This window comes from Zingiber officinale, chromosome 5B (assembly GCF_018446385.1).
Source record: "Zingiber officinale cultivar Zhangliang chromosome 5B, Zo_v1.1, whole genome shotgun sequence".
Classification (NCBI taxonomy): domain Eukaryota; kingdom Viridiplantae; phylum Streptophyta; class Magnoliopsida; order Zingiberales; family Zingiberaceae; genus Zingiber; species Zingiber officinale.
In genome coordinates, this window is record NC_055995.1 from 94,242,408 (window position 1) to 94,259,346 (window position 16,939).

Below are 16,939 nucleotides of genomic sequence, written 5' to 3' on the forward strand. Positions count from 1 at the left end.
AATTATAAACAGTAGCTCACGACCAAGATGGAAAGGAACAAACCATTGGAAGGTTGTAGTGTAATTAGGTATTAGTTTATCTTAACTATATAATTACACTAGTACACTTAGAGTGTATTGAGTAGGACCATTAGAGGTCATTTCTTATTATACTGTCTTTATAAAGGAACAAAGACCTCAGTTATTATGAAAGTGTGTACTCTTAATCCTAATATAATAACAAGCACATATATTTGATATTTATTTCTTTAATTTATCAATGGGTGAGATTTAGTTCGATAAATCAATAAGCCCGATAAGTTGGGAAATGATATTACTTATAGTGTGTGTTGTTGATTATAGAAGGAAACTGTGTCCTAATAATCTAGGTTGAGAATGACCCCAAGAGGAACTCATAAGGATTGTCATGTTAAACCCTGCAGGTGGACTTAGTCCGACATGATGATAAGGTTGAGTGGTACTACTCTTGGACTAAGATATTAATTAAGTGAGTTGTCAGTAACTCATTTAATTAGTGGACATTCATTATCTTAAACACAGGGAGACTAACACACTCATAATAAGGAGGAGCCCAAAAATGTAATTTGGAATTGGTGCGGTAGTTCAATAATAGTTCTTTAGTGGAATGAATTATTATTGATGAAATTAAGTTATGTGTTCAGGGCGAACACGGGATGCTTAATTTCATCGGGAGACCAAAATCAATTCCTCCTCTCGGTCCCTATCGTAGCCTCTTGTATATAGAGATTTATACCCACCACATACCCACCTTCTTACCCAACCAATAGGGGCCGGCCAAGCCAAGCTTGAAGCTCAAGCTTAGGGCCGGCCAAGCCTAAAGGTTGAACCTTAAGGTGGCCGGCCAATAGCTTGGAGCCCAAGCTTAGGTGGCCGACCACATCATATTAAAAAGGGATTTTAGTTAAAATTATTTCTTATGTGGATATCATGGTTTTAAAAGAGAGTTTAAAATTTAAAATCTTTCCTTTTATAGCTTTCTACAAAAGATTAAGAAAAGATTTGAAATCTTTCCTTATTTATAGATTGAAAGGTAGATTTTAATTTTGAGAAAACTTTCCTTTTTAACCATGTTCATGATTTAAAAGAGAGTTTAAAAATTAAATATTCTCTTTTATAAGTTTCTACAAAAGATTAAGAAAATGTTTAATATCTTTCCTTATTTGTAGATTAAAAGAAATTTTAATTTTTAGAGATAACTTTCTTTTTATCCATATGTTTAAAAGAAAGATTTTAATTTATAAAATTTTCTTTTTACAAACCACCATGAAGGGAAAAATTATTGGAGAAATTTTTTATAAATTTTCGGAGACAAATTAGGAAGTTTTAATTAATTAAAACTCTCCTTGTTTTGTTTTTAAAGTGGCCGACCATTGTAAATTGAGAAGAGAAAATTGTTTTTAATTAAATAAATTTTCCTTTTCATGGCAAAAGAATTAAGGAAATTTTTATTTAAATTTCCTTATTTGCCAAGACCAAGGATTATAAAAGAGAGGGTAGAGGTGCCTTCATGGGTGAACGACTCTATTATTTTTCTCCTCTCTTTTTCTCCTTTGGTGTGGCCGGCCCCTCCTCTTTCTCTCTTCTCCATCTTGTGGCCGAACCTCATCTCTTCCTTGGAGTCCTTGTGGTGGCCGGATCTTGCTTGGAGAAGAAGGAGAGAAAAGGAGGCGATATTTCTAGCATCCCTTGGAGCTTGGTGGTGGCCGAACCTCTTCATCTTTGGAGGAGCTCTTGGTGGCCGAATCCTAGAAGGAAGAAGAAGGTGCTTGGTGGTTCTCATCTCGGAAGATCATTGCCCACACAATTTCTGAGGTTAGAAGAGGAATACGGTAGAAGATCAAGAGGTTATTTTTGCTTACAAAGAAAGGTATAACTAGTAATTGTTTTCCGCATCATACTAGTTTTCTTTGTATTGTTATTTTTGGAAATACCAAACACAAGAGGCATATGGTTCTAGAGTTTTCGAAATAATTTTTCGAGTTTGTGTTTTTTTTTCGAATTTGTGATTCGATTGTTCTTTTTGGTTAACCTAGAGTTATTTAAGGAAATAAATATTAGGTTTCCTTAAAAGGCTTTGCCTAGGCGGTGGTGGTTGCTCCCATATCCAAGAAGGCCATGTGCCTCGCCATGCAGTCCTCAAAGCCAATTTTGGAAATTAATATTTATGGAATTAATAACTTAGGTAGATTTGAATCAATAGTGTTAAGTTCCGCTTGCGATTCAAATCTAAACCATTAAGAACAGATAAGTTAAATTTGAAATCAATGATGTTAAGTTCCGTCTGCGATTCCTAATTTAACTTCTAAAGAACACAATAGGTTATTTAAGGAAAGGTTCGACACTTGTACAAATTTTTTTTGTACACTAGTGGAACCGGTATGATTTTCTTAGGACTAACCAACAATTGGTATCAGAGCTAGGGGTTACCTCTGTGTGTTTGGTTTTCAAATTAGGTTATGCACATGTCATACATAATTTAGGCAGGATAATAGTAGGATGTGCTAACTTTGTGGTTACAGGATCCAACTATTATGACTTATAGATGTTGTGTGTGATTGGACCCTTGGACATGTCAAGGGCATTATTTTTGTGTGTGCATGATTGTATGTAACTAATACAGCAGGAGCTGTATTAACCTTAGGATTTTAGAATTTTAGTTTCGATCTAGAATACATGTACATTCCCTTGTGGAATATAGGATCGATATATGTAAAATTTTATTTTTGTCGCGGATCAGATTCTTGCGAGGCGTGGTACTTTTGGAGCACCAGAGGCGCAGTGGAATAAGAAGCAAGATGGATGCGACAACTCAACCCGATGGCGGTGGCTAAAGATGGCAGCAGCTAGGGTTGGAGCACATGGAGGACAGTAACAAGAAAAGGCCATAATAGTTGGAAAATAATTTCCATATTTATTGCTTTTATTTACTGTGATGTGTGTGTATGCATGTGATGTATGCTAGGATAACTTAAAATTCCTCACTTTAAATAACTAAGTGGGAGAGGGATTTATTTTAATTCCACGGTCTCCATTACTGGTTTGTAAGTGATGCAAACAAACTTACGCATGGGGCTCTGAGTGCCTTCCTCCATATCGGATGAGTTTGTTTGCGGATCACTAGATCAAACTTCCATTTAGGATGACTATAGGAAATTAATTAATAGCGTGTGATCTTCCCCATCGGAAGGGGCATAATCTTATTAATGGACTTAGTGTCAAGTAATTGTATACACTTAGGCACGTCTAATAGTATCCTCCCCATCGGAGTCACTGCTATTATTTGTGTGACCAAAGGAAAACCAACTATTAATTTGTCAAAAAGATAAGTTGACAAGATAATAAAATTAAAACCCCCTCTTACAAATGTCGAGTTTTTGTATACGTCCACACTATCGTGGCATACAAAATTCACGGTGTATGAGGTAATTTTATTTGTCAGGATGACAAGAAAATAAAATTAATGGGAAAAACTCCTCTTACAAATGTTTGGTTTTGTATATGTCCACACTATCGTGGCATACAAAATTCATGGTGTTTGAGGTAATTTTATTTGTCATAAAGACTTATTGACAAGATAATTAATGGGTAAAACCCTCCTCTTACAAATGTTTGAATTTGTATACGTCCACACTATCGTGGCATGTAAAATTCACGGTGTTTGAGGTGTTGGTGAATTTAAAATGATATTGTTTTGAGGAATCAATATTATTCCAAATTCAAGGTTATTGACCAAAATATTTGATAGACCAACTATTAATTTTATTGGTCATAAAGTTAGGATGACGAGATAATAAAATTAATAAATAAAATCTCCTCTTTATTTTTGTATGCGTCCACACTATCGTGGCATACAAAATTCATGGGGATTTTAAGGTGTTGGTCTTGACCAAATATTTTTGTGATTCTTAGGATTTAAAATGTTTGTCAATCCCCTAGTTGTTATACTATAGAATAGACTTAGATGAGGTGGTTAGATGAGGTGGATTAAAAAGGGGAATCCTCTCCATTGGCCAGGTACGCAAATATACGCATTGCATCAGAATCAAACCCTAATCCCATTTTTCCGTACTTCTTCTTCCTCGAGAGACTAACTTGAGCATCGGAGAGCCTACCAGGGATTTCCACCCCGGTCTTAGGTCGCTAACGCTTTGTTGGTTGGTCTCATAGTACGTAGGAAGAGAAGATCATCCATCAGATCACCGAGCCTTCGCCGATTCACGGTGTTTCTCATTAGAGTTCGCCTTTCCAAGAGGGTACCTCACCGGAGTTTATTTTTACGAGGTATTGTTCACAGATCTGCTTTGGTTTTCTCGGATCTATTATTCTGCATTTAGGTTCTTATGAGGTCTGCCGTGGTTTTCTCGGATCCTCCTCTGTTCGTCCGCATCAGAAGCTATTGTTCATCACAACCCATAATCGCCTAGCACTTCATCCCGCAAGCTCTCAGACAGGATCACTTATATTTTATTAATGCTATTCAAATATTTTACCTTGTGAAAACAATGTGGAGAAAGAATGACACGGTTGTGGAATAAATTATGTTATGAAACATTATAATCTTGTACTATATTTGAATAATAATACTAAGAGATTATTTTTTTATAATTATAATAACATTAATCATGCTCTATTCCATTTTTTTGTTTTTGAATTAACAGTAACATCTTTAATTATTATTTGTAGAATATTTATCTCTTCTTTTAAAAAATTAAGGATAATGAAAGGATCTGAAGCACGAGGCATACCAAGGAAGACCACTTGAACTACCTTACTGTTAGGAATCATCTAGGATACTTGACAAGATTAGAAAACTTGATTTTTTATTGAATGATATGGAGAACTTTGCTCTTCCTAACCAATATATCGCAAGTTTGATTGGTTTGCTATGGATGTTGAAGAGAAACATTCATAATATTTTATTATTATTGTTGTCTACATAATTATTTTATTGCATATTGCTAATTATTATTTTGTATAAATTATTATGCTCTTTTAGTGTATTATTATTATTGTAAAACACAATAAAACTGTTGTTATTATTATAATTTTATTATATGACCGTTGTAATTTGATGTTTTTACATGATGACAGTTATGTTTCATTATATTGTTATAGTTATTGAAATATTATAGTTTATAAGTTGTAAAATTGATATTTGGTATTTTAAAAAATAATCTTGTACTTGTATTTAAAAATATTATCTTAATATATGTTAAGTAATGAATTATTGATGAGATTTTATCAAATGATTTGTTAATATTATTATCTTAACAAGTGCGTATGATCGTCGTGGCCCTAATAATGAACTTTTGATATCATTTCTCATACTTGAATCGAGATGAAAAAATCGTTGTTCTCAATATAGTGTATACGATACATTTGACGACATGAGGGTAAAAAAGAGACGGAACAAAGCACATATGACTTTGTTTGAAGTGAATTAGACATCTCTAGGTCTATCAACCACTTTTGGTATGAAACTAGCTGATGGTTACTAGTCTGCAAAAGACAGTGTTGTTGGTCTTCAGAATATCAACATGTTGTTGCTAGTCTTATGAATATCTGTTAGGGTCGATTTGAAGCTAGAGAGGGGGGGGAGGGTGAATAGCTCTTTGCACTTCATTGTCTTGCTTTGATGATGATGATATGCAATGGAAATACACACAAAGTATACTCACAACGCTAACGCTTGGATTTACTTGGTATCCACCTCAAGAAGAGGTGACTAATCCAAGGATCCGACCCTCACTCACTCATCCACTAATAAAACACTCCTTCTCAGTAACTACCGAAGGTGGAGAAGCCTTGTACAACCTCTCAATACAAGAAGAAAGAAAAACAAGCTTATACAATACAAATCTTACAAGATTTACAAAACCCTAGCTTACTTCTCCTTATGTGGAAACACCTCTTGACCTTGGAAGTGCAGCAACACTTTACTCAAAGAAGCTTCAAGATCTGGCGTGAAGCTATGAAAAATCATTGCAAGAAGTGGAGAGGAAGAGATGCGGAGGAAGACACTCGCCAACAGCTTTATCCTACGCAACGGTCGTCTCCTAATCGATCAACCGATCGATTAGGGAGGCTAAATCGATCGGCTGATCGATTCAACTTTCTTCTATGCTCTCTAGAAAATGGCATGAATCGATCGGTCGATTGATTCAGCTCTCTCGTGTCACAGCGATTTCCAGCCCCCAATCGATCAGCTGATCGATTGGCAGTGCCCAATCAATCGGCTGATCGATTGGCAGTGGCTAATCGATCGACTAATCGATTGGGAACCATTCCGTTCTCGCGACATTTCTTCCCAATCGATTAACTGATCGATTGGGATTGTGTTTGTCGCAGCACTATGCCCAATCGATCAGCTGATTGATTGGGCTTGGTCTAATTTGATCACTTAATAAAATTGACCAACCCTAGCTTGCCTGAGTCAAGTCTAAGGTACCCCAAGCCTAACATTCGGTCAATCGTGACCTGTTGGGACTCCTCGTGCCTAGCATTCAATCAACCTTGACCTGCTGGGACTTCTTCACCAAGTGTCTGGTCAATCCTTTGAACCACTTGGACTTTTCCCTTCGTGCCAAGTGTCTGGTCAACCTTGAGCCACTTGGACTTACCGTCTCGTGCCAAGTGTCTGGTCCTCCATAATCCACTTGGACTTCCACCAGATGTCCGGTCACCCTTGCCCCATCTGGATTTTCTTGTGCCAAGTATCCGGTCAATCCTTTGACCTACTTGGGCTTCCCAACACCAGGTGTTCGGTCAACCTTGACCCACTTGGATTTCCACGTGCTTGGCTTCACTGACCAGGTCTTTCCATCTGCCTTGCTTTACTCACTAGGACTTTCCATCTGTCTGGCTTCACTCACCAGGACTTTCACCTAGCTTCACTGACTAGGGTTTTCACCTGACTTCACTCACTAGGATTTTCCTTCTGCCCGGCTTCACTCACCGGGACTTTCACCTGCCTAGCTTCACTCACTAGGTCTTTCACCTGACTTCACTCACCAAGATTTTTCAACTGCCTAGCTTTACTCACTAGGTATTGTTGGTGTGGTTAACACTAACGGTCTAACTCAAGTTTTGATGAATGACAAAGTACGTTAAGTTAGGTTCATTGTGATCTAACACTTTGATCAATTGTGAAGGAGAAGCCCAGACAGGTCGACGGGCGGGCACACCGGATGTCTGGCACAAAGCCCAGCTAGGTCGACAGGCCGACCGGATAACTGGCACGAAGTCTAGACGGGTTGAAGATTTGACCGACGTCTGACACGAAGTCCAGACGGGTCGAAGAGCTGACCGGACGTCTAGCACGAAGTCCAGACGAGTCAAAGGGTTGACCAGACGTCTAGCAGGTAAGTTAAGGTAAGTCACTGGAGGGGAGTGACTGTGAGGACGCGTTCCTGGGAAGGGAACTTAGGCGCCGATCCAACTTAGAACCATTTCGAAACTCTAAGTTGAGATCTTGACTAGATTCCGATCTCGGTGAGACGGAATCTAATTAATACTCTGTTTGTTTATTATTGTTGGGGTTGCAAGGTTGCAAACATAGTCCCATATTGAAAACACATGGAAAAGATCATGGATTTATAAGAGAAAGATATCTCTATTGGCATGAGGCCTTTTGGGGAGAGCCCAAGAGTAAAACCATGAGGGCTTAGGCCCAAAGTGGACAATATCATGTTATTGTGGAGATATCTAAATTCTTTTCGATCCTACAATTGGTATCAGAGCCCGGACTGCCAGAAGGTTTAACCGCCGACTGTGCACAAGAGCTATGGTCTGATTGAACCATGTGAGTACAATATTGACCTCGAACAAAGAAAGTGGGGGCTCTTATGTTCGGATCAAGAGGACCAGACACCAGGCAGGAAGTCCTAGTTGCGGCTAGGCAAGGAAGACCTAGTAGGTCGGGTGGACCGAAGGGCAGGAAGTCCTAGTTGCGGCTAGGCAAGGAAGTCCTAGTAGGTCGGGTAGACCGAGGGGCAGGAAGACCTGGTGGGTCGAGGATCGGACGTGGGAAGCCCATGGTCCTTTGTTTGAGGGGGGGGATTGTTGGGGTTGCAAGGTTGCAAACATAGTCCCATATTGAAAACACATGGAAAAGATCATGGGTTTATAAGAGAAAGATATCTCCATTGGCATGAGGCCTTTTGGGGAGAGCCCAAGAGTAAAACCATGAGGGCTTAGGCCCAAAGTGGACAATATCATGTTATTGTGGAGATATCTAAATTCTTTTCGATCCTACAATTATAACTATGCTAACACCTTATTTTATAGGGTAATATTATTTGCATTTTTGTTTCGGACTAACTCTTTCTTGTAGGAGAAGGACTTTTTGGAGAAGAGTGGTCCGGGCGCCCGGAGTGCAAATATTATCTACTCGTCGCTTCACCACGTGGAGCTTCATGGTTGGCTGGGCTACGTCACACTCCAGGCGCCTAGAAGGGATCTAGGCACCTAGAGCCTCCTATATAAGGAGGGTGAGCCCTGGAGCAAAGAACAACTCACAACAAGACCTTCCAACGCTTGCTATGCTGTGCTCCTGCGACGCTGAAGCTTCTCCGACAACGTGCTCTTTCTTTTATTTTTATTATTGTCCGTACTTCATCTCTTCTAGCATTTCTTGTACTTTTAATTTGTAAAAACTTATTCGAATTGCTAGTGGATTGCCCAACGAAAGCACTCGACGAGTACAGGCCTTGGAGTAGGAGTCGACCAAGGCTCCGAACCAAGTAAATTGGTTCTTGTTAGCATTGCTCTATTTTTATTTTTCCGCAGCGTACTCACTTGAACATTTTTCGATCGATATTCACCCCCCTCCATCGACTTTCATGATCCAACAAGTGATATCAGAGCAGACACTGCTCTGATTTGGTGCAACCACCAGTCAGACAGGGGGTGAAATTTTTTAATATTTTTTTTTAAAATTTTTCAGTTTTACATTGTAAATCCAAACTGGTATCGTTACCTTTTTGGAAATTTTTTTTCGTAGTAATTAAGCTGAATTGGTGCAACACCAATTCAATTTTAAATTCTTTTTAAGTTTATTCCGCACTGCTAATCCAAGACCAAGTCTTGGGATTCCTCGTTTCTTTATCTATTTGTAACGACCCGCCTCCCACTGACTAGGCTGTGAGGCCGACCGTCACATTATGCTGTGCTAAACTATTCCCTGACCATCATTAAACCTAGTTGCAGAACTGTACTATTTAAAATTTTGCTAATCTATCATCATTTCTTGGTTCTACATGTGCTAAGGGGTGTAATCTAAGCTGTTGTTAATATATTTTACATCCCTCATGGTCAAGGAGCTGGACTAAAGGTTTCCCGGCTGATTTCAGGCCTCCCAATCGATCCACAGATCGATTGGAATGGTTGAATCGATCCAGTGATCGATTCAGCCGGATACTGTATGCAGGACTTGGGTTGGATCGATCCAGCACGCTACTGTGCTCGGGGCGATATTCTGGATCATTCGTCTGATCGATCCAGTCTAGCCAATCGATCTAGTGATCGATCCCAGAGACTTCTGTTCGCTACAGAAATTGCTGGATCGATCGGCTGATCGATCCAGAAGCCTACTGTTCGTGGAACAACTTGCCCAATCTGCGAATCGATCAGCTGATCGATTCGAGTTTCTGATTTCAACCAAGGGTCTGATTTCAGCACTTGTTCATGCCAAAATCACCTATAACATTTCTAAACTAAATGGCAAACATTCTAACATCACAAAAATAGTATTCTAAACATGATAGGATGCTTGATTAACTAATTCATAACATTTACATGCTAAGGTGCAAAATAACCAAATGCTAAAAAGTTCTAGTGCTTAAACAAGCTTGCTGAAATTCCCTAAGATCTCTATTCCAAGTTCCATCCACACACATCTTCGTAGCATTGCCCTCCAGCCTCCGCTAGTCCATCTTTCCTTTACCTTTATCTGCAGTATAAGGAAAAGAAAGTATCTGTAAGCTTTCGCTTAGTAAGAAACCATCTACCTCACTAAAACATGCAATCGATGCAAATCATGCTTTGAAAACATGCTATTTAAAACATGTACTGATTGAACTAAAACATGACATGCTATCATACAATACATAGCAATCAAAAGCTAGTCATGACATACTATCATCTAAAGCAAGTGTAATAAAACTGAACATAGAGCTATCATACATAATCATAAGAGAGAGCTGAACTGAGCTAATTCTAGCAAATGCTAAAACTGTACTGATTTCACCTAGCTATCCTGTGGGAGTTTAAAAAAACTATATATATATAATAGGTGAAAATACATAATCATGCTACTGTTTGGGTCCGGCGACTGTACTTGCTGTGCGCGCATCCCTAACTAAACCCAGGGTTGCAAATTCCGAATCTAGTAGGGTTTGCTAGGTTAGCTGAACCTAGGGACGACTATGGGAGTCCAACCCAATGGATATCTAATCCAGTACAGTGCCACTGAGAAAGTAAAATACTGAACATAAGCTAATAGCTATTGTCTTGCTTCTACCAGGTTGTCTAAACTCAGAACTAGGTTATCTGAACCTAGAGGCGACTGTGGGAGCCCACCCATTGGACGTCTAGTCCTGTAAAAGTTGGAGCAAGACTAAATAGACTATGTAAATGCTTCTAGTGCATTTATCCAAGCTAATAAAATGCCTAATTTGCATTTGACTGCGCTAAACATTCTATCGAGCACCTGGTGTACGCTAGTGCACACCTTATGTGCTGAAATTTACATACGACTAAACTAATGCATAAAAATCACACGAATAGCTACTTATACCGCAGGTGAGGGGTTTCTTACCTCATGTTCGGATTTTCTTACGATTCTAATCGCTAGATCTCCGAAGGAGACGATCCTTTCGACGATCTTCTCGCGTCCACGCGTTCCTCTCGCGGAGGGGAGCGTCCTAGTGTCGAAGTCGTCGCCGGAAGGTGCCCTTGGGCGGAACCCTAGCCTTCCTTGTGGTTGGCGCCGAGAGAGGAAGAAAAGAGAGGTGGGCGGCGGTGAGGTTTTGAGGAGAGGAAAAAATCACGATCCAAATAACCCTTCACTTAATTATTTCTTATTTATATTAAGTGATCTAATTCGCCCCAACTCCAACTTAAATAAAATTGATTCCCTTTCCTTTCAGCACGGCCCTGCTGGGTTCACTTGGTTACCATGGTTCACCATAAGTCATAGGACTCAATAGGTCTCGGGTTCAATTCCCGCGTAGGCTATTTTCGATTTCTATTTATTTTTGCTACTTCCGCTACTCTAAAAATTCTGTAAAAATATCCTAAAATCCCAGAAAAATTATAGAATATTTCTAAAATAGGTTTGAGAATTTTTGGGCGTTACAATCCCCCATACCTTATAAAAAGTTCATCCTCGAATTTAGAATAACTCTGGGTACTTCTGTCTCATACTAACTTCTGTCTCCCAGGTTGCCTCTTCTGCTGTGTGACTTTGCCAAATTACTTTCACTAATGGTACTTCCTTGTTTCGTAATTTCTTAACTGCTCGGTCTATTATCTGTATAGGCCGACTGTCATAGCTGAGGTCTTCGCGGACTGGTACCGACTGGGGCTCAATCACCTGGGTGACATCTGGGATATGCTCCTTCATCATAGAGACATGAAATACATTATGGATGGCTGACATATCCTGTGGTAGCTTTAGCTCATATGCTACCTTGCCAACTCTTCTAGTGATAAGGTATGGTCCCACATATATGGGACTTAGTTTGCCCTTCTTCCCAAAACGCATTACTCCCTTCATGGGAGCTACTCTGAGGAACACTGAATCCCCAACTGAAAACTCTAAAGGTCTGCGCCGAGTATCAGCATAGCTTTTCTGGCGACTCTGAGCTGTCTCTATCCTCTGGCGGATCTGCTGTATAGCTGCTGTGGTATCTGCCACTAGATCTGTCTGAAGTTCTAGTTCTTTCTGTTCACCACTCTCATACCAGCAGATTGGAGATCTACACCTCCGCCCGTAGAGAGCCTCGTAAGGTGCCATGCTGATGGTGGCCTGATAGCTGTTGTTGTATGCAAATTCTGCTAAACTCAGATATTTGCATCAACTTCCTTTGAAGTCTAGGGCACATGCTCGGAGCATATCTTCGAGTACCTGATTTACTCGCTCCGTCTGACCATCTGTCTGAGGATGGAAAGCTGTGCTGAACTTTAACTTCGTGCCCAACGCTGACTGTACACACTCCCAGAAGTGTGATGTGAACCTACTATCTCTGTCTGAAATAATGATTCGTGGGACTCCATGTAATCTGACAATCTCCTTGAGGTACAACTGAGCTAGCTGTTCCATGGAGTAGGATATCCTGATAGCTAAGAAGTGGGCTGATTTAGTCAACCTGTCAACTATTACCCAGATGGTATCAAAACCATTTGTGGTTCTGGGTAGTCCCACTATGAAATCCATAGAAATGTCTTCCCACTTCCATTCTGGAATCTGAATAGGCTGCAAAACTCCTCCTGGTCTCTGATGTTCTGCCTTAACCCTCTGACAGGTTAGGCAGGTGCTGACATATTGAACGATGTCTCTCTTCATCCCAGGCCACCAAAAATGTTTCTTCAAGTCCTGGTACATTTTGGTGGAGCCTGGATGCATCGCATAAGGAGTCTTGTGAGCCACCTCTAAAATCTTGCTTCGTAGTTCCTCCTGATCTGGAACGCATAATCTGTCACCAAAGTACAATACCCCACTACCAGACACTCTGAATTCCCCACTGTCTGATTCTGCTACTCCTTGCCTGATTTTCTAAATTTCAGGATCCTGTTCCTGAGCTGTCTGAAGATCACCAAGCAAGGTAGACTCTAACGTCATAGTAGAGAGCTGTCCAACTATGAGTTCAAGACCGAAGTCTGTGATCTCCTTCTGTAGGGGGCGATGACATGACTGCTAGAGATAATAGGGCAGCACTGGACTTTCTGCTAAGTGCATCTGCTACCCTATTTGCCTTTCCTGTGTGGTAGAGGATGTCTATATTGTAGTCCTTGACCAGTTCTAGCCATCTGCGCTGTCGCATATTCAGATCCTTCTGAGTGAAGAAGTACTTCAGACTCTGATGATCTGTATATACTCTGCACTGAGCTCCATACAAGTAATGTCTCCAAATTTTGAGGGCGAACACCACTGCTGCAAGCTCAAGGTCATGAGTGGGGTAATTCCTCTCATAATCCTTGAGTTGTCTGGAGGCGTAGGCGATTACCTTGCCATCTTGCATCAGCACTGCTCCTAGTCCCAACTTAGAGGCATCACTATATATATCAAAGCTATCTGTGTTCTCTGGTAGAGTCAGAATAGGTGCACTGGTCAATCTCCTCTTTAGCTCGCTAAAGCTGTTCTCACAGTCCTCTGTCCACTGAAATTTTCTGTTCTTTCTGGTAAGAGCTGTCAGTGGGGAGGCTATCCTGGAGAAGTCCTCTACGAATTTTCTGTAATAACCTACTAATCCCAGAAAGCTTCTGATCTCGCTAGCGTTCTTGGGTCTTTTCTAGTTACTCACAGCTTCTATCTTACTGGGGTCTACCATAATACCATCCTTTGAGATGATGTGACCCAGGAAGGACACCAGATCTAACCAAAATTCACATTTTGTGAACTTGGCGTACAACTGGTTCTGCTGAAGGGTCTGCAGTACTATTTTCAGGTGCTCTGCGTGTTCTTCCTGAGTTCCTGAATAGATAAGAATGTCATCGATGAATATGATAACAAACTTATCTAAGTATTCTTTGAATACCCTGTTCATGAGGTCCATGAAAGTAGCTGGAGCATTTGTCACGCCAAAGGGCATGACTACAAACTCGTAATGTCCGTATTTGGTCCTGAATGCTGTCTTGGGTATATCCCCTTCTTTAACTTTCACCTGATGATAACCTGATTTGAGGTCTATCTTAGAGAACACTGCTGCTCCCTTTAGCTGATCGAACAGGTCATCTATTCTGGGAAGAGAATACCTGTTCTTGATCGTGACTTGATTCAGTGCTCTGTAATCTATGCACAGGCGCATGCTCCCGTCCTTCTTCTTTACGAACAATACAGGCGCTCCCCATGGTGAGTGACTCGGACGTATGAAGCCCTTGTCAAGAAGCTCCTGTAGTTGCTCATGAAGTTCTTTCAGTTCTGCTGGAGCTATGCGGTAAGGTGCTTTGGAAATAGGATTTGTACCGGGAATGAGTTCTATCTCAAATTCGATCTCCCTGTCTGGTGCTAGGCCTGGTAACTCTTCAGGGAAGACTGCTGGGTAGTCACGTACGACTCGGACCTCTGCTAGCTGTCGGTCCTTGTCCTGACCGGTACTGACTACATGTGCTAAAAATCCCGTACATCCTGAATCTATTAATCTTTGTGCTTTCATAGCGGAGAGAAACTTTTTGGCCTTTCTCTTGGGTTCTCCGATGAACTCAAACTGTGCTTCTGCTTCAGGTTGGAATACGACTTTCTGTTTACGGCACTCGATGGAAGCACCGTATCTGATCAAGAAGTCCATTCCGAAGATGACATCGTAGTCAGTCATATTTAGCACTATAAGATCACAAAAGAGTTCTTTGTCTGCTATAATGACTGGTACTGCTCTGAGCCAGTGCGTGGATGCCATAATTTCTCCTGAAGGCAATGTCGTCAGAAACTGACTACTGAGTACCTCTGGAGGTATTGCTAACTTCTCAGCAAATGCCCTGGATATATATGAATGGGTTGCCCCAGTATCGAATAAGACAGTTGTACTTTGCTGTAAAATACTAATCTGACCTGTAACAACTGTCGAGGCATTTGCTACGTCCTCTCTGGTGAGTGAGTAGATCCTCGCATTCGTCGTAGCTGGAGGGGTTTCTAGTCTGCCCTGGCTGATGTGTGGACCATCTAGAGCGGCCTGCATATGATGCAACTGAGCTGGCTGGCCTCCATACTGAATCGGCTGTGGTGGAGGAAGACTAGTCTTGTTCGGGCACTGCTTAGCCATATGCCCTTCCTGTCCGCACTTAAAGCATCCTCGTGTGCCCTTACGACAAACTCCAGGGTGGAATTTCCCACAAGTAGCACATTTGGGATAACTAGGCTGTTTGCTAGCTGGCCCTCCTTTTGGGTAACTCCCTGGCTTGCGCTTATTGCTAGAGTTCCCTTTCCAATTGGAGCTGTGGCCCTGTTGTTTCTGAGTGCCTGAACCTCCTTGACCTTTAGATTCTGTGAGAACTTACTTCTGCTGCTTGATATTGTTCTGGTAGTGCTCGGTGGTCAGAGCACTGCTGACTAGTTCTTCGGTGGTTTGCGGCCTGTGAACGCCGCCAGCCACGTTCATTGCTATTTCCGGCCTCAGCATCTTGAGCATCAACCAGACTCTTTCTTTCTCTGTGCTGACTAGTTCAGGGCATAGACGAGCCAGTCTATTGAATTTCTTCACGGCTTCCTCAACTGATAGGTTGCCCTGACGAAACTCAGTGAACTCGTCGTAGTGGCGATTGGTGACCCGCATGTAAAAGAATTCTTCAAAGAACTCCTTCTCGAAGTCTGCCCATGTCATCTGGTTCACTGGGCGCTTCGCTCTAATTCTCTCCCACCACATACGTGCATCTCCTGTCAAGCAGAAGGAGGCGCACTTCACATTCTCATGTTCTGGCCAGTCCAGAAGCTCCATCGTACTCTCCAGTGTCTTGAACCAGGCTTGAGCATCCCATGGTTCACTGGTGCCTGAGAAGTTCTCGGGCTTGACTCTCTGCCACTGGATCAGATAGGCTTCTCTCTTTGCCTCTACTGCTGCTGGGGCTACTGGTGCTGTAGGCTGGACTGGTGGAACCTCTAAGACTACTAGTGTCGCTAAGTTTAGTTCCGGAGTGACTGTGGGAGTATTCTGCTGATTAGCCTTTAAGGTGGCTATCTCCTGTTGCTATTCAGCTAACTGCTGCTGTAACTGAGCCACTAATGCTGTCAGGTCTGGGGTAGGCACTGAACTGCCTGCCTCATGCTGGGGCTCAGTAGCTGGTGCCCTTCTAGCTGGGCGTCCTCGTGCCATCTCTAGAGACATGGAGGACATACATGACTAACACAATCATAAGGGAGTAACTATTGTTATCATGTCAACTACTATCATGAACAAGCATGCTTTAGTTATATCTAAACATGAAACAAGAAAAGAAAGTGAGAGATGTTCTTACTTGGAAGCTGCAGGTTCAATGCTGATGTGTGTGTAGGAAGTATGGAAACTGCACTGATACCACTCTGTAACGACCCGCCTCCCACTGACTAGGCTGTGAGGCCGACCGTCACATTATGCTGTGCTAAACTATTCCCTGACCATCATTAAACCTAGTTGCGGAACTGTACTATTTAAAATTTTGCTAATCTATCATCATTTCTTGGTTCTACATGTGCTAAGGGGTGTAATCTAAGCTGTTGTTAATATATTTTACATCCCTCATGGTCAAGGAGCTGGACTAAAGGTTTCCCGGCTGATTTCAGGCCTCCCAATCGATCCACAGATCGATTGGAATGGTTGAATCGATCCAGTGATCGATTCAGCCGGATACTGTATGCAGGACTTGGGTTGGATCGATCCAGTGATCGATCCAGCACGCTACTGTGCTCGGGGCGATATTCTGGATCGATCGGCTGATCGATCCAGTCTGGCCAATCGATCCAGTGATCGATCCCAGAGCCTTCTGTTCGCTACAGAAATTGCTGGATCGATCGGCTGATCGATCCAGAAGCCTACTGTTCGCGGAACAACTTGCCCAATCGATCAACTGATCGATTGGGGACCCTCGAATCGATCAGCTGATCGATTCGAGTTTCTGATTTCAACCAAGGGTCTGATTTCAGCACTTGTTCGTGCCAAAATCACCTATAACATTTCTAAACTAAATGGAAAATATTCTAACATCACAAAAATAGTATTCTAAACATGAT